This window comes from Aethalodelphis obliquidens, unplaced genomic scaffold, assembly GCF_003676395.1.
Source record: "Aethalodelphis obliquidens isolate GAN/ISIS:26980383/991018 unplaced genomic scaffold, ASM367639v1 scaffold32, whole genome shotgun sequence".
Lineage (NCBI taxonomy): Eukaryota > Metazoa > Chordata > Mammalia > Artiodactyla > Delphinidae > Aethalodelphis > Aethalodelphis obliquidens.
Window position 1 is genome coordinate 17117842 of NW_020837976.1, and position 26804 is coordinate 17144645.

A 26804-nucleotide genomic window follows, 5' to 3' on the forward strand; every position below is an offset into this window, starting at 1 on the left:
GAATTAGTGAGCAAGGCTTAAAGTTCTAACCTTGTGGGCACATTCTTTCCTGTGCCCTGAAGCTCCTAGTCCAAGGATAACCTCTGACTCAGTTTCTAATCCAAATGCAGAATGACATCCTTGTGCTCAAGGAATAAAGCCCAAAGCACTCAATAAATTGGCCCAAGGAAAGTTCTTCAGTCTTATCTCCCAAAATGCCTCTTTTACAACTCTACTGACCAAGCATCCTGTGCACTTCTCATTCCTTGAAAGAGATGGTTACCTCATGGGCACATGTTTTGATGTTTTATTCCTTCAGTGCTCACATTTCTACACTCACTCCTTCCTCAACATTAACACTTCTAAATTCAGCACAAATGCTTGCACCTTTTAATAGACTTCCCTCCTCTTTCCTTAGGATCATAGAATGGTTCCCTTTTCTTCTCTCCCAAAGCACTTTCCTTTATGACACTCTTCATTTATTGACTTGAGTTATAGTTACGTAGATGTATAAACCCACTAGATTTTAAATTTACAGAAGATGGTACTACTTCTTTGTATGTACTTGAAGATTAATATAGTGGCTTGACCATAGTTAGAGCTTGACTAAATTTTAGTGGAAATTCAGAATTATTTAAATATTATCTTAGATTAGTCAACACTTATTTGATAAATAAAATCCTAATAATAGAATTTCATATGTTTTAGGTAAGGGAAATATTTTGGGACTATTTATGTTTTTCCATTTTGGATTTGAGAAAGTTGTATTATGAGTGACTTCTTGCTCTTCCAAGATATGAGGCAAGTTCTACACTGTGTGCTATGGAGGTTCTCTTTATATGGACATTCAGTGAGAACACATGAAGGAAAAGCTGGTAAAGGGGATATTCCGTAGCTTTATGGTTCCACATAACTAATCATTAGGTAAGTACAAATGAAGACTTAGATTATGGAATTTACCAGTTACCTAACAAATCAGAGGTGTCCATCATCATGAAAGAGAATCTCCTTAGCGGAGGAACCATGTAGTCAGTGTGTTGAGAAATAAAATGAGGAAATTAATATTTGAAATATTCACAAATAGCTTATAACAGTACTTGATAGAGAGCAAACACTGTATAAGTGTTTGCAAAATAAAATAATTAATTCAAAAAATTTAAATAATTTTATTTATTTAACCACTTTAATGGCTATTATGTAACCATTCTTACAGGTAAGCTGGGTGATATGTGTGATGACTGTTTCAGGGGACTGACCTAGCACTTGTTAAGGCTTCGGTGTAATGAAGTACTATACACATTTAACTTAAGGATGGTAATAGAATGAAATTGACTGGAAACAGAATTCACAATGAAGACTAGGGATTCTAAGAAGAGGTAAAAATAGGCTAGGACCAGATTGTGAAGAACTGTGAATTGATTTCAATACTAAAGGATTTAATTGTGTTATGTAGATTCAGCACACAAAAGATCAATATGGAAAACAAAGGTGGCATAACATGCTACAAAACTGCCCATACCATTTCCTGGTGAGAAAAAGGGCTCCTGAAACCACACTTATTTTTTATGGATTAATGGCATTGCTGAAATTGAAGGAATTGGGAGATATTTCTTGGATCAAGTCTTTCCAAACACAATAAGGAAACTGCAGTTCAAAAAAGTTCAATGATTTCATGAAGATTCACACACTGGCCAAGTGACAGAGTACGGACCACAACCCACATTTTATGTCCTATAGTCCAGGTCAGTATTCCCCCTTCCTCATCATCTGATGGAGGTTATTAAAGCCAGTGATAGTTTCATGAGCCCAACTCAAGCCACACAGATGACTCCTGAACTCTTTCCTTTATCAGAGATGGATATGATAATTAAGAAGAGCTTAGCAAAAGATATCATGGTATGACAATAAAAACAACTGATGTATTTATCTTTATGTCTATGGACAAGATACCACGTTAGTCATCAGAATAAGAGAAGAAACAAAGAAGGATAAAAGACAAGTTTCTCATACATCCTAGTGTGTGTAATCACCCTGATTCAGCTTACTACACAGGCACACACACACATATCCACAACCAAGCTCACCTCTTGTCTTCTGGACACTCATAATGATTATATGCTTCCTCCAACCCAGGAAGGGAAACACTATAACCAGAGAAACAATTCTATTCTCAAGATTAAAGACATATAGCCTAAGAAAAAGACTAAAGTCCATTTCTTGTCTTTCTTCATGAAATCTTGTCTCTAGCCTCTACACATTTTCATTTCTCTTTATATAATGTCAATTCCTGTCACAACCATCACTGATAATTGCTATATCCACTTGTAGATACTGCCCAAAGTTTAGGCCATCACTTTTTTTCATCCTGTTCCCTACAATTTGCTAAGACTTGGAGGAGCAATTGCATATGTGTAGAGATCAGCCAATGACTGCTACCCGACTCATAAAACCTATAAAATTTTACCTGCAGAACAATTTTTTCAGAAATAATTTCATTTTGGTACTCATTTTAAAAACTTTCCCAGCTATAATGAGGTATAGTTGACAACTAAAAATTATATATATTTACGGTATATGACGTGATGTTTTGATATCCTTATACACTGTGAAATTACCCCATCAAGCTAATTAACGTATCCACCACCTCACATAGTTACCTTTTTATTTATTTTTTCTTTTTTTTGTGGTAAGAACATTTAAGATTTACCTTCCTCGCAAATTTCAAGTATACAATACACTATTAGCTATAGTCACCATGCTTTATGTTAGACCTCCAGAACTTATTCATCTTATAACTGAAAGTATGAACCCTTTCACCAGCATCTCTTAATTTACCTCAGTCAACAACAAACCCTGTAACTACCATTCTACTCTCTGTTTCTATGAGTTCAATCCTTTTTTTCTTCTTTTTTTAGATTCCACATATAAGTGAGATCACACAGTAATTGTCTTTCTGTGTGTGGTTTATTTCACTCAGCATAATTCCCTCAAGCTTCATCCATGTGATTGCAAATGGCAAGATTTCCTTCTTGCTTATATCTGAATAATATCCCATTGTGTGTATATACCACATTTTTTTTTCATTCATCTGTTGGTGAGCATTATAGGATGTTTCCATATCTTGGCTTTGTGAATACTGCTGCAATAAACATAGAAGTGCAGATATCTCTTAGAGATCTTGATTTCATTTCCTTTAGATATACACCCAGAAGTGGGACTGCTAAATTATATGATAGTTCTATTTTCAATTTTTTGAGGACTCTCCATACTATTTCCAATAATAGTAGTACCAAGTAACAATTTTAAGAGAGCTTTAATAGAGAGACTGCCCTTTTCCCATTGTGTACTTTTGGTGTCTTTGTCACTATTTTCTTTTTGTTTTTTTAATAAAAGATTGATTTCTAGTTAGGCTACAGTCTTTATTTATTTATTTATTTATTTATATTTTTTTTATTTTTTGACACAGGCAGGAGAGGTTTATTCCACACACAACCACTTCCTGGCAAAATTACATGTTCCAGGGTGAGAGGGAGTGGGCCCCAACAAAACTCCAAATCCTTCAGACTTTCCATCAGTCAAATAATTGTAAGCATTAATAAACTTAAATAAACTATGTGTTTCACTTTTGTAGGGACTTAACCTATTTCATTAATTTATTTCAAGTTTCCCCTAGCTTTTTCATCCAGCAGATTCATCCAGGGATTCCATGATTTAAGTTCCTTATCACTCCTTAACCCATACATTCCAGACCTCCCTGCTGTGTGAGAGGGACACAGGGGTGTGCTTCTTCATTTGTTCTTTTCACAAATGAACAGATTTTCACTTGAAAGAAATTTCTATTATACCAAACTCAGTGAGTCTTTAGAGATTCTCTTAGTCCCATTTGTTTTAAATACGCCTGGAGATAAGTGAGACTCCAGATTGAAAAGTCTCCAGAATATTTACAGACTGAAGCTTGATGTTGCTAGACAAATATTCCAAAAGAGAAAACAGGGAATGAAGTAATAAAAAGAATTAAAATGAGGGTTAAGGGAAGAAAAGTGAAGATAAGTGAGTATAACAAAACATGCAGGATTTTGACACCCTCTCCCATCTTGAAAAGTCCATACAGAACATCTTCAAAGCTACTTCATCCCTTGAATTGGAGTAAGCTAGTATTTTTGAGTTGATTTTTTTGAGGCAGAGAGTTTAGGACAAAAAAATACTATATTTTACATAGAGGTTTAGAAAAGTAGCAGCTCAAGGAATTTATTTTCTAGTTTAAGGAAAAAAAAAAGCTAAATATAAATTTACATGAAAAATTTAATGCCCAAGACAGTCAAGGGCAAATGAAGTTTTTAGCAGCTAAATCATATAAAGCACGATGTTACCGTTTAGTTAATGTGAATGCCTATACCTATCTTTGGCTCATTTAGTGAGCTGAAAATTCTTTTTTCAAACCCTTATATGCATTTCCTAAGTTTCTAGAATACCAGAATACTGACACATATGATTGTACCATTTCATATTTGTCAAAGATGATTCTGAATTTCGCTAAAAATCACAAAGGAAACCAACAGTCCCAACATTAATAGTTCTGATAACCCCACCAAAGAGGAAATACGAAGAGGAAATTAATCTGAGAGTCTGTCAGGGCAGAAGTGATTTCAACAGAAGACACTCAATATTCAGCCCTTCTGGACACTGGCTGATCCTCATTTTTTCCCAGCTCCTTCTGGACCTTCTGGACCCTCTTCCTTCTGCTTCAGTGACTGGCTGCAAGGCCAGTAGGAAAGGTGCTTGGATTCAGATGAGCAGGATTCTAGCTGTGCCTGCTCCACGTTCATTGGGGTGGCAGACTCAGTTTCCACAGCTGTCAAACGGGACAATAATACCTGCCCCAGTTCCTCCACTGGGACGTTGCCAGCATCACCTAAGAACACGCTGTCCCAAGACAAGCCAAAGCCACCATTACTGGGCGAGTCACCAACAAAACTCGGCTTCAGTTCCCTCTCCCGGCAAGGCTGGTTCGACCTACAGTCAATAGGAAGCTCCTGGGGCTGGGACAGGATCCCTGGATCGGAAGGAGGCCAGACGCGAGCGTTTCTGGACAGCGATCAGGCTGGTGATGAGGATGTTAGTAACACCCCCCGGCTGGGCTGAGATTTTACTATCCACGACAAAGGGTGCAGAAGCATAGTACTGAAGAGCAAATAGCCAACCCCCCAAACTCCTGTATGCCCTCAGGAAAATAAAGCCCTCGGCACTACAGAGAGCGGGGTGAGGGGAAAGGAGAAAGGCCGAGGCACCCCACCCTATCTTCCGCGGCAGCCGAGCCACAGGTTCCACGCGTGGGGAGGGGACGCTGTGGGCCTGCTCTCCGTGTGGAGAAGCGCCTCCTCCTCACGCCCCCTCAGCCTGCGCCGCCTCGGGAATCGGCCCCGGAGCCCGCCGCCATGTTGGGTCGGGTTTAGTGACCTAGGCTACAGTCTTAAAAGATATAAATTGATTCAAATCTGTGACAAACAATGAAGTTTCTGGTAGGAAAATGCTTGTTTGTGTCAACTGATCGGGACAATTGAAATGCCAGAATTCTTTAATTGTCACTAATATACAGTATCCCAGGCACAACAGTATTCCATCCTGATTAATTCAACGATTAACCTTTTGCTTTAAGGACAGGCTTTGGAGACTTTTAGTTTCAGCAACACACGTCATAGAATATGAAAGTTTGTACTTCATTTTAAATACTACAAAAGCCAATGAACTAAGAGGTCTTATATATTTTAAAAAATGATATGGTATAAAACCACATTAAAAGATACTAACAATACAAAGAAACTCAGGCAGTGTGCCTGATGAGTGTTGAAAGCAATATGAAGTATAGCTAAGGCAAAGGAGGTTTCAGCTTGGGATAGAATTTTATAAGATAGAGATTAGAATTTGGAAAAAAGAAGGACTTCTAGATAAAGAAAAAGCATCATCCAAAGGTTAGAATTATGTTTTGGGGAGTGTGAATAAACTAGTGTAACTGATACAGCTTAGAAGATAAGTTCAGATTCCCTGTGAAACAATATGCAAATATGACAAGGTCATATGTGGGGGCAATGATGGCATTCAAAAAAGCCAAGCTGTCAAACCATTTCTCTGTCCTTGCAAAAGAGTATGTCTGTCAGAGAGTTGTAAATGAGTTGAATTCATGTTAAGTCTAGGCAGACAGGAGACTTGGAAACAATCCAATGCATGCGATTGAAGCTTGCCATCCATGGCTTTCTTGATGCTCTTTCTTTTTTTGGGAATTGTTTCAACCTCTGCTCTGATTATCTACATCCTCTCTGCTCATACTTTAAGGCCTATCTCCTCAGCATCACCTTCCCTACCTGCTCGACCCTCAATGATCTCTCGATTGTCTGAATGTCACTAGTTATGATGCTTGATTAAAGAAGTTTTAAGATTAATTTAGCAGTGAGGAATCACATGAAGTGAAGAGGGCAATGCAGAGTGACAGAGAGGCCATTTAGAAGGTTATTTCCATATCCACATTTGAGGTAATGAAAAGATGAACACGGGCAGAGAGACTGGAAATGGGAAAAAATATGTTAAAGAATCCACATGAATTAGCTACTGGAGAAGAAGAGGGCAAGAAAGGGAGAAATCCACAATTAGTTTTTAAGGTTGAAGAATTAAATTGACACCATGAAGAGATTCCTAAGGAAGCAGATATACGACGGAATGATTCACAAGGAGTGGCTGGAGGCAGACACCTGGAATCTTAAAAGAGGATGCACTCAGGGAAAGGTGTTGAAGCTGTGGTGGTAGATTGAGGTGGTGGCTGGGGTTGGGACCCTATAGTGCTTATACAGGTAAGGACCAGACTTTAAGATGTGAAGGTCATCAGGTTAATCAACCTGTCACTTAGTTAATATGTATTAATCGATTGATAACTGTGAGTAATACTCCTTTCAATGTAGAGGGAAGCCTAAGTCCACACCACAACATTTCAAAATATTACAAAAATGCAAGAACCACCACAAACACTGAAACTGAAAAATCCACACTGTGACATTAGTGGCAATAACATTTTTCTTTTTCTTCCTTTCTATTCAGTCATTATTGGGATTTTGAACTCAGAAAGTCCACTATCTAATTTTACTGTTTTCTGGAATTGAATCTATGCTCTTAAATAAACAATTTCTCTTCTCTGTTATTTTCAGCTGGTATTCAGGCTTATTGTTTAGACCAAACAAGGAAGCAAGGGCTGGTGACATTGTTATCAGTTTGTTTTTTTTTAATTTAAGCAATTCTTTTTGATCTATGTACTTTCCTATCTTCTGCTCTAAATATTAATATAGTTTTCACATGCGAAATACCTACATACACATAATAAATAAGAAGTCCCAAACTTGAAGCTTTTGGGGATTTCAATTTGATTACTTTAAAAATAAAACTGCTGTCAGCTTTGTTTGTGGAGAGGGTTTAGCAGCTCTGTTTACTCTAAAAGTAATCACTTCTTGATTCAAACTGCTTCACTAGTAAATAGAATATCTTAGGACATTAATTATATGGGAGAGAAGTCAGCAAGAAGTAGCTGTTACAATTCATTACTGTACAAGAAATAGCAAGAGATGGGATAAAACGTAAAGACGGAGATAATTGTTATTGCTTGGCCATGAATAGGATTGGGATAGATGGACTGGAATTCGTTTATCTTTCTCCTTCATAATAAACCTGAACATAGGCAAGAGAGGGAAGATAAGTAAAGGTTTAATGCTCTGGAATACTGCAGACAAAACAGACACCTGGTAGCACCTTTTGAAAAAATATATATAAATTAACACTTTTATATAAAATAATGTATTTCAGTTCATAAAGTTCGGCAAGACCCCATGAACTATTTTGCCTTAGGTGTACAAACTTTCCTTTATAGCAATCCTTCTCAAAGGAGATTTTATTGGGGACTAGAATATATAAAACCTGCTGTAGTGATGCTGCAGTGCAACTTGGTTTTTAGCTGTGTACCCGCACCCTGTCTCCCTCCCTTCACTCACCCTGGCACCTTGAGTCACCCCTGAGGAACTCTGACACCCTATACAGAGCACAGTGCAAAGACCCCTGATCTTGTTATTTCATTTTGCAGTTGCTAAAATCAAAACCTAGAGAGAGGCAGCTACTTGCTATAACTTATATCATTAAATTGTGAGGAAGCTGACTAAAGAAAATGCCCCTTTGCTCAGGTGTGCTCTTCTTAGCCATATACCTTCTACTTCTTATTTGAGGACAACAACATCAGAGGGGTATTTCAGTGTTATTAACTCAGCATATTCCAGCTTCATCTTCAAGTAACTCTTTCTTCCTATTGGCCCAGGTTTAGACAATAGTTTCCCTAATTTGACATAAATATTAGAATAGTTAGCTTATAGCAGGCAACACTCTGGAGAGAGAAGCACACGATAATTTAACCTGGAGTCCTGTGAGATTTTGTCTGTGACTAAACGGCAATGAGCATCAGGTTAGAAACAATTCCATACTAGGACATAATATACACAAAATATACAACTGTTTTGTTTTTTCGTTTTCACTTGTTGTTCCAAATGCTCCTGACCGTGTGGAGAGAACCATATTCATTGGTGTATAATTCCAGTGTAAATGCTCAGAGCCTATGCAACCACACCAGTATGCAAAGGTGAAAAAAGATTGATTGTCATGAGACACTGAATGACAGATTAGAGTCAACGCTGAAAGTGCAACTTAGGCAAGATAGGGTTGTGTGGCTTAGTGTCTGGTAGGGAGAAGGATAAAGGAATGAAATAAAACAGAGTGGAAGAAGATTACTGCTGGGGCTGCATGGTTGTAAGAGAAGATTTAGGAGAGTGAAAACAAGAAGAGGAAGGAGTCAAATATCAATGACACTGAAAAAGAGCAGCTGTTCCTACCTTTGTCAATCATTTGGGGTAACATGGAATCCTATCCAGTTGGGTTCTGGAAGTGTGATTTCATCACTGTCTCTTTTCCTTACCTTAGTGAATAGAGTAAGAGATAATGATGAGGTTCCTAAACCTCCATCCTGGAATTCGAGCCCTGGTACCTAGCTTTAAGTGATTTGACAGATTTCCCTACCTTAAACCCAAGAAACTGAAAACCATTTGCATAAACGTTCTTTGATTTCCCCAATGGGGATTATATTCACATCACTCTTTTATTTCCCCTATTCCTAGATATGCCTCAGATCTCAAAGAGGAGAGTTAGACTGCTCAGGTGACACCAATTAATACCTCACTTTTCACTGTAATTGTTGCTAGCTGCAGAGAAGCCTGCTGTGTCTATGCTCCATACGTGCTGTGTGCCATGGCCATCCCTTGATCATTCTCTTTCCTGATGGCTGCACAGGTCATTCATAAGGTATCTCCGCAGAGAGAGGGTAGACATGCACAGCAACATCTTCCATCTCACAGCAACTTTCTCATCAGAAATGCTCCAGCACGTCTGTTGAAGTACAGAAACTCTCAGCACGTTATCTTAATGTCAACTGTATGAGTTCTTGCCCTACCTCTGCCATTAATTCACTGGATGAATTTGATAAATCACTAAATTTATTTTCACTTTAGGTCAATCCTTTTATGGATGGATGTAATAACTCATAATCTACTAATCCAATGGAGTTATTTGTAGGATTGAATTAGATAAATATGTGAAAGTTTCTTATAGCAAAGTATAGAAAATACATTAGTATAGGGTCTCGTGATTAATAGGATCAGATTAAGAATCTTTATATATTAATATCTCTATTGTTTGGTTGTAGAATATACATATTACATAATATTGCAAATTATCACAGTATAATTTAACTTGCAAATATGTTAGGTAAGGCAAATATGCAAAGCACATGGTGTCAGATTCAGTCTTTGGAATGGTAGATACCAGCCATCCATATAGTCCTACCCACTTTGCTTCAGTAGAAATATCTTCATTTCCACACAATGAGAGTCATTCATTTATTTAACAACTAGACAGTCACTAATTTACATTTACCCAATTCAGGACCTTCCTGGAACCAGCTACTTTCTAAGGTTCTTGTTATCAAGGAGTATCTAGTCTGTAAAGTAGAAAATTATTACAATTAAATCTAATAAGTAATTGCATTTAAATACACGTATAAAACAGTGGAAGCAGGGTGAAGTAAAGGAAGAGACATTTCTATTTTTAGCACCACTTAAATTAAGAGACAGATTTAGAAACATTCATGGTTATTCTTCAAGTCTAAGCCTGGGCAGAATTTTAGAGGCTATCATGCTCCCCCTATCTCTTACTTTTTAAACTGTGATAAAATATATATAAGAAAAAAAAATATTTTAACTATTTTAAATGTTTAATTCAGTGCCATTAATTACATTCGTAATGTTAATCCAGCACTAATAATATCTAATTCCAGACTTTTTCATCCCCCCAAACAAAACCTATTTCCTTTCCCCACACCCCATCCCTGGTAACCTCTAATCCAATTTTTGTATCTATGAATTTGGCTATATAAGTGGAATCATACAACATTTTTCCTTTGTGTCTGCTTTTTTTTCACATAGTATAAGAGCAAAAAAATTTTTTTTTTTTTTTTTTTGCGGTACACAGGCCTCTCACAGTTGTGGCCTCTCCCATTGCGGAGCACAGGCTCCGGAAACGCAGGCTCAGTGGCCATGGCTCACGGGCCCAGCCAGTCCGCGGCACGTGGGATTTTCCCAGACCGGGACACAAACCCGTGGCCCCTACATCGGCAGGCAGACTCTCAACCACTGCGTCACCAGGGGAGCCCAGCAAAATATTTTTAAAGTTCATCAATGTTGTAGCATGTATCCAAATTTAATTTCTTTCTGTGAATGAATAATATTTTATTGTATTTATATACTACATTTTGTTTATCCATTCATCTGTTGATGAACCTTTAGGTTGTTTTTTTTGACTATTGTGCAGTGGACGCTGATGTACAAGTACCTGTTTGAATCGCTGTTTACAATTCTTTGGGGTATATATAGAGTGAAACTGTTGGCTCACATGAGAATTCTATGATTCTTTTTTATTTCTTTTTAACATCTTTATTGGAGTATAATTGCTTTACATTGGTGTGTTAGTTTCTGCTTTACAACAAAATGAATCAGTTATATATATACATATGCTCCCATATCTCATCCCTCTTGAATCTCCCTCCCACCCTCCTTATCCCACCCCTCCAGGAGATCACAAAGCACCGAGCTGATCTCCCTGTGCTATGCGGCTGCTTCCCACTAGCTATCTACCTTACGTTTGGTAGTGTATATATGTCCATGCCTCTCTCTCACTTTGTCGCAGCTTACCCTTCCCCCTCCCCATATCCTCAAGTCCATTCTCTAGTAGGTCTGTGTCTTTATTCCTGTCTTACCCCTAGGCTCTTCATGACATTTTTTTTTCTTAAATTCCATATATATGTGTTAGCATACGGTCTTTGTCTCTCTCTTTCTGACTTACTTCACTCTGTATGACAGACTCTAGGTCTATCCACCTCATTACAAATAGCTCCATTTCGTTTCTTTTTATGGCTGAGTAATATTCCACTGTATATATGTGCCACATCTTCTTTATCCATTCATCCGATGATGGACACTTAGGTTGTTTCCATCTCCGGGCTATTGTAAATAGAGCTGCAATAAACATTTTGGTACATGACTCTTTTTGAATTATGGTTTTCTCAGGGTATATGCCCAGTAGTGGGATGGCTGGGTCATATGGTAGTTCTATTTGTAGTTTTTTGAGGAACCTCCATACTGTTCTCCACAGTGGCTGTATCAATTTACACTCCCACCAACAGTGCAAGAGGGTTCCCTTTTCTCCACACCCTCTCCAGCATTTATTGTTTCTAGATTTTTTGATGATGGCCATTCTGACTGGTGTGAGATGATATCTCATTGTAGTTTTGATTTGCATTTCTCTAATGATTAGTGATGTTAAGAATTCTTTCATATGTTTGTTGGCAGTCTACATATCTTCTTTGGAGAAATGTCTATTTAGGACTTCCGCCCATTTTTGGACTGGGTTGTTGTTTTTTTTGTTATTAAGCTGCATGAGCTGCTTATAAATTTTGGAGATTAATCCTTTGTCAGTTGCTTCATTTGCAAATATTTTCTCCCATTCTGAGGGTTGTCTTTTGGTCTTGTGTATGGTTTCCTTTGCTGTGCAAAAGCTTTGAAGTTTCATTAGGTCCCATTTGTTTATTTTTGTTATTATTTCCATTTCTCTAGGAGGGGGTCAAAAAGGATCTCGCTGTGATTTATGTCATAGAGTGTCCTGCCTATGTTTTCCTCTAAGAGGTTGATAGTTTCTGGTCTTACATTTAGGTCTTTAATCCATTTTGAGCTTACTTTTGTGTATGATGTTAGGGAGTGATCTAATTTCATACTTTTACATGTACCTGTACAGTTTTCCCGGCACCACTTATTGAAGAGGCTGTCCTTTCTCCACTGTACATTCCTGCCTCCTTTATCAAAGATAAGGTGACCAAATGTGCGTGGGTTTATCTCTGGGCTTTCTATCCTGTTCCATTGATCTATCTTTCTGTTTTTGTGCCAGTACCATACTGTCTTGATTACTGTAGATTTGTAGTATAGTCTGATGTCAGGGAGCCTGATTCCCCCAGCTCCATTTTTTGTTCTCAAGATTGCTTTGGCTATTCAGGGTCTTTTGTGTTTCCATATAAATTGTGAAATTTTTTGTTCTAGTTCTGTGAAAAATGCCAGTTGTAGTTTGATAGGGATTGCATTGAATCTGTAGATTGCTTTGGGTAATAGAGTCATTTTCAAAATGTTGTTTCTTCCAATCCAAGAACATGGTATATCTCTCCATCTATTTGTATCGTCTTTAATTTCTTTCATCAGTGTCTTATAATTTTCTGTGTACAGATCTTTTGTCTCCTTAGGTAGGTTTATTCCTAGATATTTTATTCTTTTTGTTGCAGTGGTAAATGGGAGTGTTTTCTTGGTTTCACTTTCAGATTTTTCATCTTTAGTGTATAGGAATGCCAGAGATTTTTGTGCATTAAATTTGTATCCTGCTACTTTACCAAATTCATTCAAACTTTTATTCAGTGGTGGCATCATTTTACATTCCCATCAGCAATGCACAAATATTCCAATATCTCCATATCCTTGCCAACACTTGTTATTTTCTTTTTTAGTTCCTTTATTATAGTCATCCTAGTAAGTGTAAAATGGTATCTCATTGCACTTTTAATCTGCATTTCTCTGGTAATTAGTGATCTTGAACATCTTTGTAATTTGTATATTTTATTTGGATAAATACCTACTCAAGTCATTTTTCTATTTTTTAATTGCACTGTTAGTTTCTTTTGTTGTTCAGTTGTAAGATTTCTTTATATATTTTGAACACTAAATCCTTATCAAATATATGATTTGCAGCTATTTTCTCCCATTCTGTTAGTTGTCCTTTCCTTTTCTTGATAAAGTCTTTGGTGAATAAATTTTTGGCTTTAATGAAGTCCAAATGATGAAGTTTACTTTATCTATTTTTCTTCTGTTGCTTATGGTTTTGAAATCATATCTAACAATCCATTACCTAATCCAAGGCCATGAAGATTTACTGCTTTAAAAGCACAAGTCATTGAAAACAAAAGAGCAAGTGATAATGTGATAAGCATGAAGCATAGAGAAGTAATAGACGTATATTACATTCTGGAAGATGTGCCCCTAAACACAGTTTAGGAGGAGAGCAACAGAGAAAGTCCCTGAGTCAGAGTATTCTGAGTACTGCAATATCTCATGAGCCCCATCTACCCTAAAAGACAAAGAACCAGGTAATAGAAGGATGGGGATCATTGCTATTCAGTTCCACAAAACCACATTACATACATGCCTGATAGACACCAGGAATTGACTTAGAGACTGTAGCATGCAATCTGAAATCCTTCAATAGGTAAAAGAAGGGTATTATACCAACAAACAAATTGACATAATCATAGTTAAGGCAAATTCATACAATCTATCTGTTGAAAATCACTGACACTCTTTATATTGTAATTTGCTCAAATATGAGGTAAATAAGAAAAAAAAAGTAATAGAAGATGTGCTGTACTATAAGGATAGAGGAACCACATACAAACACTTAGAAAATAGCAGACCCTTGGTGGATTGTATTATAGACCCTGGTTTTTCACCTCTACTTTTATACATGCCCTTTGCAGTATGGTTTTAGAATTCCTTTCACTAAGGCAGAATATACTTCCCCACTCCTTGACTTTGGTCTGGGTCAAAATATATTTCCCTGTCCCTTGATTTGGCTAGTAGAATGAGGTAAACTCAATGGTGTGCCAGTTCTGAGCCTACACCTATAAGGGCTTTCATGCTTTGGCTTACCCTCATGCATATCCATCATCATCAGGAGAAAAGAATGTCTGAGCTAGCCAGTTGGTCAGAAATAGGATAAAGGACAAGTAGGATAGAGCCTCTCTGTCCAATCTAACCCAGTTGAACCTAGTCTAGATCAGCCAATACCCACAGGCAACCCACAGACACATGAGTGATGATGAACCATTTTTGTTTGATTCATTAAGTTTTGGGGTAGTTTGAATATACAGTTGTTAACTAAAGCAGACCCCTAAACTGATCTATTACAGGAATCAGAAAAAAGTGTAGAAAACTCTGAAAATTTCAAAAGATTGTAAGGATTATTTGGCCTCCATGAAATGTAAACAAAATGTATAAGAAAATAACTCTTGAGATTAAAAAAACTGGAATAAAATTAAAAGTAAGAAAAAGGTGTTTTAAAGATGTAAACAAATAATTCAAGAAAAAATAAGAACATTCATAGAAGATACAAATATAATTCATGAATAGGATGAACTAGAAAATCTCACAATGTATAATAAAATATAAAATAAAGAAGTAAATAGGTAAAAAAATATATATATATATTTCAAGTGAAAGAAATTTCCCTGAATCAGAGGAAAGGGATTATTTTTTAGATTTAGATCAAAGAGTTTTAACCATAGCTCCAAGAAATCAATGACAAGAAACCTCTCTTTCATAGATTCTGAGAATGATTTTAGTTGAAAAAATACAAAAATGTTTGTACAAATAGACATGTAGAATTAAAAAAAAAAAAGAATATCAAAGGGGAAAATGGTTTTGCCTCAGACTTCTCCTCTTCAATCTCAAATTCTGGAATACAACAGAATAAAGATTACACTTCATCAATTCATGACAACATGACAACTTTATATTTCAAAATTATAAGATAATAGATAAATATCGTAAGATAATTAAAGGCTAAGAATAGAATGGTTTTTAAACTTTACTCAGTAATTATTAAGTTGACTGAAAATGAAACAAGATCAAGAGCTCAAGATCAAGGCTGTTGAGGTATAAAACTCTGCATGTCTATTTGTAATTGTTGTGATTCTCAACTTGGAATTTCACTTGAATTATACTATAGATTATAAGGTGGTTTCCATAGCCACAGGGAAAAGTGTGGTACTTCAGGTTAATCCTTTTGATACTTTCCCAGAATAAGAAATGTGTTTCTTTTACCAGGAAAATTCCAAAGAAAAAAAACATAATTTTTATATCCACACATGCTGAGGAACTTAAGAAATTATTTAGAGGTTTTCAAAATGAATACTGAATGACCTAAGACATTCTATGATTAAAAAATAAAATAGAATAATAACCATAGATGACGTCTCATTCAAAATCTTATCTATAAATTTCTTGTTATCAAACAAAATAGTAAGTATACTATCAAGTACAAACAATAAAGCATAAATATTATTGTAATGAAGTGTACCAATTTTTTTAACATTCATTGCTTCTGGATTTTTTTTCTTTCTTCATTTGTAAATTTTTCCAGGTTTCCTAGGAAAAGAGATTATTTTTATAATAGAAAAATATTTTACAAAGAGGAATGCAATTTCTGTATACTTCCTACTAGTTAGTTTTATGTGTGATCTAGAGACTACCATATTTTTATTTTAGTGGTAAAGATTACATAACTATTTTGGAGAAATGATGTGAGAAGAAACAGGTGTTTCTTTAATTTTGCTACACGTCCTGTATTTTAATATACAAGTGACAGCTGCGCTACTGATTGTAAATCACGCAAAGTTTAGTATTCATTGTCAAAGATAAGACATACAAATCAACAATATGATAAAATTTTATGATATAGTAATAATGTCACATTGTATTATGATTATTTGTAACTGCTCATCATGTTACTATGAGTTTTTCCATGAATAACATGCAAATATATATAAATAGTTACTATTTCCAGTGTCATTATAATACCATTTCCAGAGCCATTTAGCCCATTGTCTAGAAATAGGAAGTTAACAGAGTTTGAACCTCCAAAAATTATGAATTGTAACTAGAAACTACAGAGCAGCATTTGACCTACAGTGATTGCCTTGGAGAAAACTCACCTGCACATTCATTTCCCTATCTGTGTTATTCATGAGCCTGTGGCTCCACGGTTCACTGCCTACATCAATTCTTTTAAATAGTTTGATACTTCAAATGTAGTCTAAGATAAGGTTTCTTCCTGGAACATTTGAGGATTCGGCTCTGGTCAGTACCTTATTGTTAATTTGCAATTGGGTTCTTGGAATAATACCATGTCAATGCTGGCTGTGAAATGGGGAAATCATTGGTGGTGTATTTGAAATTATAGTCTCCTTGGAGATCATCTTCAGGAATAATACCTAAAATCACTGTAGCAAACACTTGAAAGTAATTTAGAATAAAACAAAATATTATTTTCAACTTTCTCCCACCTCTAGCAAAATTGGAAATCTTATTTTCACATGTGTTAAACATTAGGCTGACACTTCTATGTTCTCCTTTTCTCAGTGTTTCAGATCTGTAGTTGATTGTCTCTCCCTGCTAAACACAGGTTATAGGATTTTAATGGGACCTTATAACTAAATCTGAACTCTGATGTTTTGGAAAGCTTATGATCTGAACTGGCAGAGAGGTGGTCAGTTAAGGTGGGGCTAAAATTGCTATTTAAAACTGTAGCAATTTTTAGTTCCTCTATATAAGAGTTTAGAGTCATTTGTGAACTTGAGTTATTCCCCTGATAAGGTGAACGGTAAGTAACTTAAATGAGTCCTTTATTTATGCAAGAAAGGAGGAACTTCTCTTTCAAATTGGGAAATTCTAGAAAAGAAGTAGTAAAATTTCTCTGTAAAAAATATACAGAAAATTGGATGAAGGTATTCAAAATGTACAAATCTCCAGTTATAAGATAAATAAGTATGAGGCATGTAATGTACAACATGTTAAATACAATTAACATAGCTGTATGCTATATGTGAAAGTTGTTAAGAAAGTAAACCCTAAGAGTTATCATCACAAGAAATTTTCTTTAAAAATTTTGTACCTATTTGCGATGATGGATGTTCACTAAACTTATTGTGGTAATTATTTCATGATGTAGGTAAGTCAAATCATTATGCAGTATACCTTAGACTTATACAGTGCTGTATGCCAATTATATCTGAATAAACCTGGAAGAAAAACAAAAAAGAGAACAGAATAAAGCAGAGTGTATCACTGATAGTAAGCATAAAAAATGTAAAAGATTTTCTTCTCCTTGTGAGAGACTGAGAAAGAGATTGAGAGAAAAACAGGAGGTCAAAGTGTATTTTTCTCCCTTCTCAATGGTCCTCAGAGAATTGGGAGAGGGGAAGTTCAAACTCTGGGAAAGGGAACATAGTTGGAGGCACACATGTTAGGAGAATGTATACCTCCTTACCAGACATGGAAACAACTAGGCAAAGCAGAGGAGTAGCTGGTAAGGGACATATCTGTTTGAAGTATGGCTGTGACTCTAGCAATAGTTATATCTAGTAGTAACTATTGACAGTAGGTTTGATTTCCTGCCTTCTAATTTTCTTCCATCATCCTCAGATCACCAGTGAAACTGCCTTGAATTTTCTTGCCTTTGATGACCTGGTCTTAATTTTGTCTTGGAATGTTCATATAATATAGAAACAGATTTGGGGAGAAGTGAGCCAAGTAAACAGAATGAAGAAACCAAGTAAAAGATGATTATACAATGATCTTCAGGGAGTAGAAGAGTTACAGGCAGCAAAACAGCTACCAGTCTGGATCCATCTGACAGGCAGATTTGCAGGATGTGTAAACATTGCATATTAAATATGGGATACAAGATAGGTATGTAAGATTGTGCTTTCAATACAAGCCATGCGGCTGTGATAGAAGCACTTTAATGCATTACTGGTATATAGAGGAGAAAGTGGCAAATCTACCATGTAGGCAAAAGAGAAGTATTTTAGGAAGAGATTCACAAAGGAAATGATGCTTGAGCAAATTCTTTTTCAAAAAAGGGAGTAGGTTAGTTGATGTTATGAAAATACAACAAGCATCCTAGGCAAAGAAAGAAATTTTAAAAATTAGGAGGAAGTGTATGTAATTCAGTATGATCAAGAGTATAAACAGGTAGGACTATTAGCAATATGGTAGTCTGGGGCTAGATCATGAAGAGTCTTATATTCCTAGAGAATATCTTTGCAAACCACACATAGTGGTCCAAATTCAGATAACAGATGTATTTTTTATTGCCCACACAGTATTTTTTTAATTAAAATTGGTTGCAAAATAATTGAGGTTTCACATAAGATTCAGATTTCTGCCTCTTTTGAAAAATCAGGAGAGTTGTCAATATTGGGCATGGATTGCTGGATGGCAAGAATTGATAGAAGCTGAAGAACAGTTCTCTTCTTGACATGCACATATTTACTCCCCAAACTGCTTCTTCCTTTTATATTAACTGACTGATCTCTGTTGACTTTGTGTTTTGCCAAACTTGATCAAGGCCCTGGGTTCATTTCAGGATCACCCACATTTCTTTCCATCTGGCTCCAAAATCCTCTTATATCCGCTTAGAAACCATTCATTCTTGCTGAGGTTCATCATAATTTTTGCCAGCCCAGGTATTTGGAAGTTGATTTTCTAAAGAAGAGTCAAGACCTCACTTTAAAAGTAGAAATTGAAGCAGGCAGAGGGGCTCTTCTTGGATGGTAAATTAGAACAATAAAAATCACTTGCATTTAAATTTTTTATTCCTCTCACTCTGCTCTACTTACAGTGTCTGACCCAAAGGTAGACACAGAATACAGTACTGGATATGTTAAAGCTGTACCTATAAAATTATTTTCTAAGTACGTTTCAAGCATTATAAGGCCCTGTGATGTTCTCCCCAAGTAAAGAATCTTAAAGCAAAACAATAATTTTGGAAATTGAGTGTCCTTCTCATGATGATTTTGAATACATTTTAACATATCTTAAAAGTTACACCTTTTCCAACAACAGTCAATTCTCTTACGCCAACTGGGTATCCTACACTTCAACTCAGTTCTAATACTAAACACCTGGAGTGAGTGCAGACCCCTTGAGTTAAGGGCTCAGTCCCACAAGACTTTCCTTACTTCAGACACTAGCCACAAGTCTTGGGTACCCTCAGGTTACTTGTACTTCTGCCCAACAGGCTACAAATTTGGGGGTTCCCATGACACTCCACACTCAAGTTCAATAATTCTCTGGAGCCACTCACAGAATTCAGGGAGGTGTTATACTTAAATTAAAATGTTATTCTAAATGATGCAACTCTTAAACAGCCAAATGGAAGAAATAAATAGCACAATGTAAGGGAGAAGGGCACGGAGCTTCATGCCCTCTCCACAAGTTCCATCATCCCAGGACATTGATATTCACCAATGCAGAAGCTCCCAAACCTCGCTGTTCAAGAGTTTTTATTGAGGCTTCATTATGTAGGCATGATTCATTAAATCATTGGCTATTGGTGACTGGGCTCGGTCTCCAGCCCTTTTGCCCTCCCTACAGATCTGGGGTAGGGCTGAAAGTTCTAACCATCTAATCAAGTAGTTGTTTTATCTGCAACCAGCCCTCATACTGCAGCCATCTAGGGACATCAAGAGTCATCTCATTAGCATAATGACACTCCTATCACTGAGAAAATTTCAAGGGCTTTTGAAACTCTGGGCCAAAAATTGGGGACAAAGACCCCATATTTTTTATTATACCACAGAAGCCCTTTAGTAAACAGATCTACTTATTTTTGTTTAATTTGGTTATAACCATACACATTTGTTATAGAAATATTTGATAACCAACTTATATTACATGAAATGAAATTTTGGAATTTTAATTTACAAAATAGCAAAACAATCAATGGGAACACCCAGAAAGTGTATTATCTTTTGTAAAATTAAGCAAAGAGACAACAAAATAAAAATGAAACCTGCTTGTGTCTCTAAATTCAACCATTTCTGAGTATGACCAAATTGTTCAGCTGAAAGTGTGTACTTCCAGTGCTTTCTGATTTCCAGCCATACCTAAAAGAAAAATAGAGATAACAACACATTTTTTAGCCTTCCCAGTTGTGTTTCCAAATTCTAATTCCTGAGTGCAGACCCCGGGGCAGAGCAGGGGATGACTGAGAAGGGGATCTGAGCTGGCTCTCCATCGTGGATTGCCCTCTAGGCTGGCCTGTGCATGCTAGCCAGGGGTGAAGTTCTCTTTTTATTAGTGCAGTTTTACCCAAAGAACAGTAACCCTTCAGGAGGGTTCAGGACACACACACATATCACACCTACAATATCCAGAGCCAATGCTCATTGTCCTGAGAACCTGTCCTGCCTCCCAGGTAGCTGTGGAGCTGGGCTGAGCTTGGGGCTGTGCTTAGCGTCAACCTTCTAGCTGTGACAGCTCTCACTAGACAAGTGGAGGCTAACAATTCTAAGATGTACAGTAGGTGGCTTGATTTTTAAATCCAATGAGTTAGCAACTTGATTTATCTGTAGATATTATAACTTCAACATAAATGGAGATGCCTTAGCTTCTTCCTTTTTGCATTTCAAATTCTTTCTTATAATAAGTTGCTCACTTTTTCATTCCTAACCCATATAGTCATATATTGTCAAGTGACCAAGAACTTAATAACTGGCTTCCAATCAGGCTTTTTATTAATAAAACCAGAACAATAATATCATACCTATCTATCATAGCAAGTTATAGCAGCTAATAGGCAATGTTTATTGAATTAATGCTTACTTAGATCTTTATAGACAACCCTATTTTGAGCACTTTATATACATTAGCTAATTACATGGCTACTTTTATTATTGCTGCTTCACAGTTAGGAAACTGAGGGACAAATGTCAAGTCACTTGCCCAAGGTCACAGTATTAATAGCTAAGTTAGAATTCACACTCAGGCAGTCTGCTCCATCGCCCACACTTTGCCACTCCATTCATACAGCTTCTTTATTGAGGAATAATCATGGGAAGAAGTAAAGCACTTTGGAAAAAGCAATTCACTTCATCAATATGTTTTTGACATGTATAATCAAATGCAGTGTAAAGCAGCCCATGTGTGTTTGTGTGTGTGTATATACACATATTCATATATTTGTATACATGTGTATATGCACACACATGCATGCATAAGGGGTGTCTGTATGTGTGTATGTCTGTATATGTGTGTATTTGTGTAACTTCAGGAAAAGAGCAATAAGGCTGAAAGATCTATCATTAGTCTAAAATAGAATCATTTTATATTGAGGTAAGATACTACAGGATTATACCAATTTGAATATTTTAATTAAATTAATGGAACTATTTATCTTTTAAAAATAACCTAAATTCTAACTGAAATAAATAATTACATCAAAGTATCCTTTCTTAAGTTATTTTCTTCTTAGCCCTCATGTCTGTTCCTCACATGCATAGCTGACTAACTGCTTTCTCCTCAGTGACTGTGCACCAGGGCCCTCAGGCCCCTTTGACCAAATTGAGGGAGGTAATCCAGTGTCCACTCAGCATCTGAAACCTCCTGTCTATCCCTGTGGTCGACTCCAGCCTCTGAACTCCCTTCCTCCAGAGATTTCCTGGACTGAAGCCCCGTTGGTTTTCATTTTAAGTGAACTTACCTAAGATGCCTAACTCTTTACACCTTGGTTCTCTTTCAAATCCCGAGTTGCTTGAGGACTGAGACTCTTTCTTCATCCCGAAAGCTACAGCATACCTCATATAAATAAAAGGCTGTCAGTAAACTGTGAGCTTATTTCTGATCTTCCACTTCCCTATTGTAACACTTTAAGCAAGTCCGCTACTTGCTTTTCTATCATAGCTTTGCTGATCTCCTCTGGAAAATGAAAGAGCAAAACTAGAAGCCTGGACAGCTCTGAGGGGCTGTGCTTGGAGTACAGAGCAAGTGATGGCAAAGCAGAGGAAGCATCAGGATGGTTGGTTGGACTGCAACATGTGGACTTGCTATGTTCAGATGTGTTATATTCAGGTGTCGAACCTCCTTGAAGGAGTTGCTCTTCTTTGGGTAAAACTGTTCTAATAGTGAGAGCACCAGCACTGCTGTAAGGACACAGCAATGGCACAGATCTCATCAGCAGATCTGTGATGATTTCATCTGGATTTCATCTGGTCTGAAGCTCTTCCATTATGGGGCAAGGTCAGGAAGGCAACTAGCAATGATTAAGTGCCCCCTGTGGTTGGGACACTATGCTATAAGCTTTTAATTGTTATGTAATATAAGCCTCACAACAACTACAATATTACATATAACAAATTATCCATATTTTATGGATAATAAAACAGAAGCTTATTTAGAATTAATTTAGTCAAAGTCAGCCAATAAGCATTAAAACTGACACCCAAACTCAGGTTTATGTGACTTGCAAACTTGTATTCTGATTTTGAACTAATGGTTCATAGTCTTAGCCACTGCATTTGGTTTTCTAAAAGCTGGCTTAGCCTGTCGCCTTCTTGCTTTCCTTTGATAAATAGATTGACCCATTAGTCAAAGAAACAGAGCAGTTCATAGATATGGAGAAAATTTTTAAACAAAGGCTTAAACACTCAGGAAAGTTGGTGCTACAAAATTTCATTTTATTTCACCAAAGTACTTCTTTTTGTCTGTAGTACTTAGAAGTGTTCTGGCTCTTTCACTTATGCTTTTGAGCAAATGTGTTCACATTCCTTTCTCTTTATACAATCTAAAATGCAGTAGAATTAAGTTTAAAAAGAGTGTATTCTTTGAGGCAAAATAACTTACAAGCAAGTCTCGAGATAGTTGCTGGGTAAATTGATTTCTGTGTACAAAATGTCCTTTCCCTGATTTGTTGATAAAATTTTAATGTTATACATGTTAGAACTATTAAACATATCCTCCAAGCATGGAGCTTTTATTAGTGTTATGGTTTTTCCTTTTACCAGTTGTTTTGTTAAGACTTTCACATTATGCTGAACATTGGGCAGATCATGGTGATACAAAATAGGATGCTAACTATTACCAAAGGTACTCCTTGCATTATCTTTACTTGCTGCTCTGAGCACTAGGTCAGATCATGGAAAATAATAAGGTATACTTTAAGGAAAATTGATGAATAGAACTTTAGAACCTATTACAGTTTAGATTTAATATGAGGCATGGTCTTTCTGTGAATCTGTAGGCTTACCAAAAAAAAAAAAAAAAAAAAAAGAAAGAAATGCGGAAAAGCCTGCTTCAGCAGAAGCACTAAAATTATATTAAAATGTAAGTGGTGGTCAAGTGAGGCCTGCTGTCAATGGTAGTCTCGGTGGATCATGACTGGGCAGAATGTGTGTGATGAGGTTAAGGGGAAGTCCAATGGAAAGCAACATGCACGGAGCAAGTTATTCAGAGCTGCTAGTTAGATATTTAGAGTTATTTCCTGCCATTCTTTTAAGAACATGACGCACCAGGTTATTTGTGGTTGTTGGACCACACTCAACTCAGAATGTTATCTGGGCCTTGGATGCTCCCCTTTCACTGATCTGCAATGCCCTGCTCTCTACTCCCCAGCATCTAAGTCCTTGTCACTTTGACTACCTAGGTTAATTGTTACCTCAGTCAATCAATATATATCAAATGAACATCTATATCATTTGCTAGTCACTATTAGGAGGATATATTAAAAGGCTAAGAAGAATGCTAGTGGTAAGGAGGCCAACTGAGGCTCCATATTATCAAAGGAAACCTCCAGAACAGGTGTGACTTGAGTTGTTGGGGATTTGGGTTGGTGTGAGGTTTTCCAAATTTCAACTGCCACCTACAGGTCTATTTATTTTCTATTAATAAAAACAATATTTTTAACTTAAGCCAATTTATTCAGGAAACTTCATATCCCTGAAATAAATCATATACATGTATATATTTTAATAAATAAGTCATATATATATATACAAGTATATATTTTTATTTTTATTATGTTTAAAACTTTTTATTATTATTATTTTTTTGCAGTATGTGGGCCTCTCACTGTTGTGGCCTTTCCTGTTGCAGAGCACAGGCTCTGGACGCGCAGGCTCAGCGGCCATGGCTCACGGGCCCAGCCACTCCACGGCATGTGGGATCTTCCCGGACCGGGGCAGGAACCCGTGTCCCCTGCATCGGCAGGTGGACTCTCAACCACTGTGCCACTAGGGAAGCCCTTACAAGTGTATGTATATATATATATACACTTTTTTCCTGAATTTAAGTCATTAAAGCAACAAGAGCTAAGACAAAGACAACAAAATTGAAGCAATATTTTGAAACTGGAGCTCTTACCTATTGCCAGCCTAAGGCCCTGAATCTAATGTCTACTCCAATTTTGTTAAATATTTGATATTAGCTCAGATATAGGGACCTACTAACCCCCAAATGAGACTTTCATCTTCACACAATCAGTAGCATTGAAATAGAATTGAAAAGGGAATAAATCTCTCATTATGTGATTCAGTGACATTTAATGCTTCATGCACAAGCTATTGGAATGAGTACGAATCTTGCACTGGAAGTCACCTTGTATAGTGTTAGTGTTACACATCCTACACTTTGAAAAGACTGAATTATTGGAAAGATGAAAAAGAGGAAGTTAAATTAAAAAAGAAAAAAACAAAGAAAACAAGGGTAGTGGGTGTCCATGACTAAGGTGTTTCAGAAAACCGTTAAGCCACTCTAAGCAGGATTCTTTTTTCCTTCCCTAAACTCTATTGCACAATCATCTACACATAATTTAGATATGACTTATTTCCTTCCTGATAATATAGTCTCATTTTATACAGGAAACATGTCCAACACCTCTTTTGTTACTCCCTCAGCAACCAACACAAAAGACATAATAACAAACATAGGAAATGTTACTTCATTGGAGTGTTTGCTGAGTAAGTAGTTGCACTCAAATATAACTAAAGAAACACGTTGGAAATAATAATTTAGTTGCTGATTAGTCATCACACCATCGGTGACGGTGTCTGAATAAGTGCACATGGGTGGAATTGAATGCACAACTGAGTTGGCTCCCAGTCCCAGATGTGATAAAAGCCTCCATCTGCACCAGGAAGGAGAATTAGCACAAGAACTAACCTGAGTCCATTTCACAGGACTCTTTTTAACCTATTCACCTGATGTACTAGGAATAAATTATGTGTCTTCAACAGTCTTTTCTGTCACTAAATAAATAGTAATATTCTTGAATTTCTAAAATACTATAAATTTATTGACATGTAATTTTGTGTAAAAGAACCAAGGTCAGGGCTTCCCTTGTGGCGCAGTGGTTGAGAGTCTGCTTGCTAATGCAGGGGACACGGGTTCGAGCCCTGGTCTGGGAGTATCCCATATTCCGCGGAGCGACTAGGCCCGTGACCCACAGCTACTGAGCCTGCGCGTCTGGAGCCTGTGCTCCGCAACAAGAGAGGACGTGATAGTGAGAGGCCTGTGCACCACGATGAAGAGTGGTCTCCACTTGCCACAACTAGAGAAAGCCCTTGCACAGAAACGAAGACCCAACACAGCAAAAATAAATACATAAATTAATAAACTCCTACCCCCAACATCTAAAAACAAAACAGAACAAAAAACTATTAAAAAATATATTAAAAAAAAAAAGAACCAAGGTCCTTCAACATTTGGAATGTCCTAAATAAACCAAAGAGACTTGTGCACCTTAGGATGAGATTATTGTTCTTATAGAACCACCTCAGAAAGAAATAAAGGAATGAGAACCAACCTCATTGATGAGGAATATATATATATTTAACTATTTAACTATATATATAGTTAACATATATAGTATATATTATGTATAATGATTATATTATATATACTATTACATATTATATTACATATAATAATGATAGTATATATAGTCATTCAAATGGAAAAAGTTGTGCTTTAAAGGAAATAAACTATAGAATAAAAATAAAAATTAACAGCCTGAGCCCAGCCAAACCCAGACTGCTGTTTTCTGCTCTGTAAATTCCTGTGAGGGACACTGTGATATACATCTGGTTTGCATGACTTTCTAGAAAATGTAATACTAAATGCTACTCAATATAATATAAGCTCACGTATATACACGAGCACACACACACACCCTCACTAACTTAGGCTGAAAAAACTTTCGTGGAGACCCTAACAGTGAAAACCTTTCTGCAGCCTTGAACCCACCCCCAACTATTTCTGCAGTTCAACCCCAACTCTATGTAGTGGAAAAGGGAAGGCAGTCTGCTTCCATTGCTCTTCTCTTTAAGTGAGATAAGATCCTGTACTTATACTCTATACATATTTTCCCTTTATCTCCACAGTCCTTGTGTCTTAGCTTGTTCTTTGAGTTTAATGACTTTATTTTTTGCTTTGTTTTGCTTCTTCGTATTTCTTTGGGTTGTGAGATCTTTACTGATTTCAGGAGTTCGTCCTTTTTTTCTTCGAGTCCTTTTTTGTTCACTGTTAACTGGTTGACTTAAAAAATGTGTC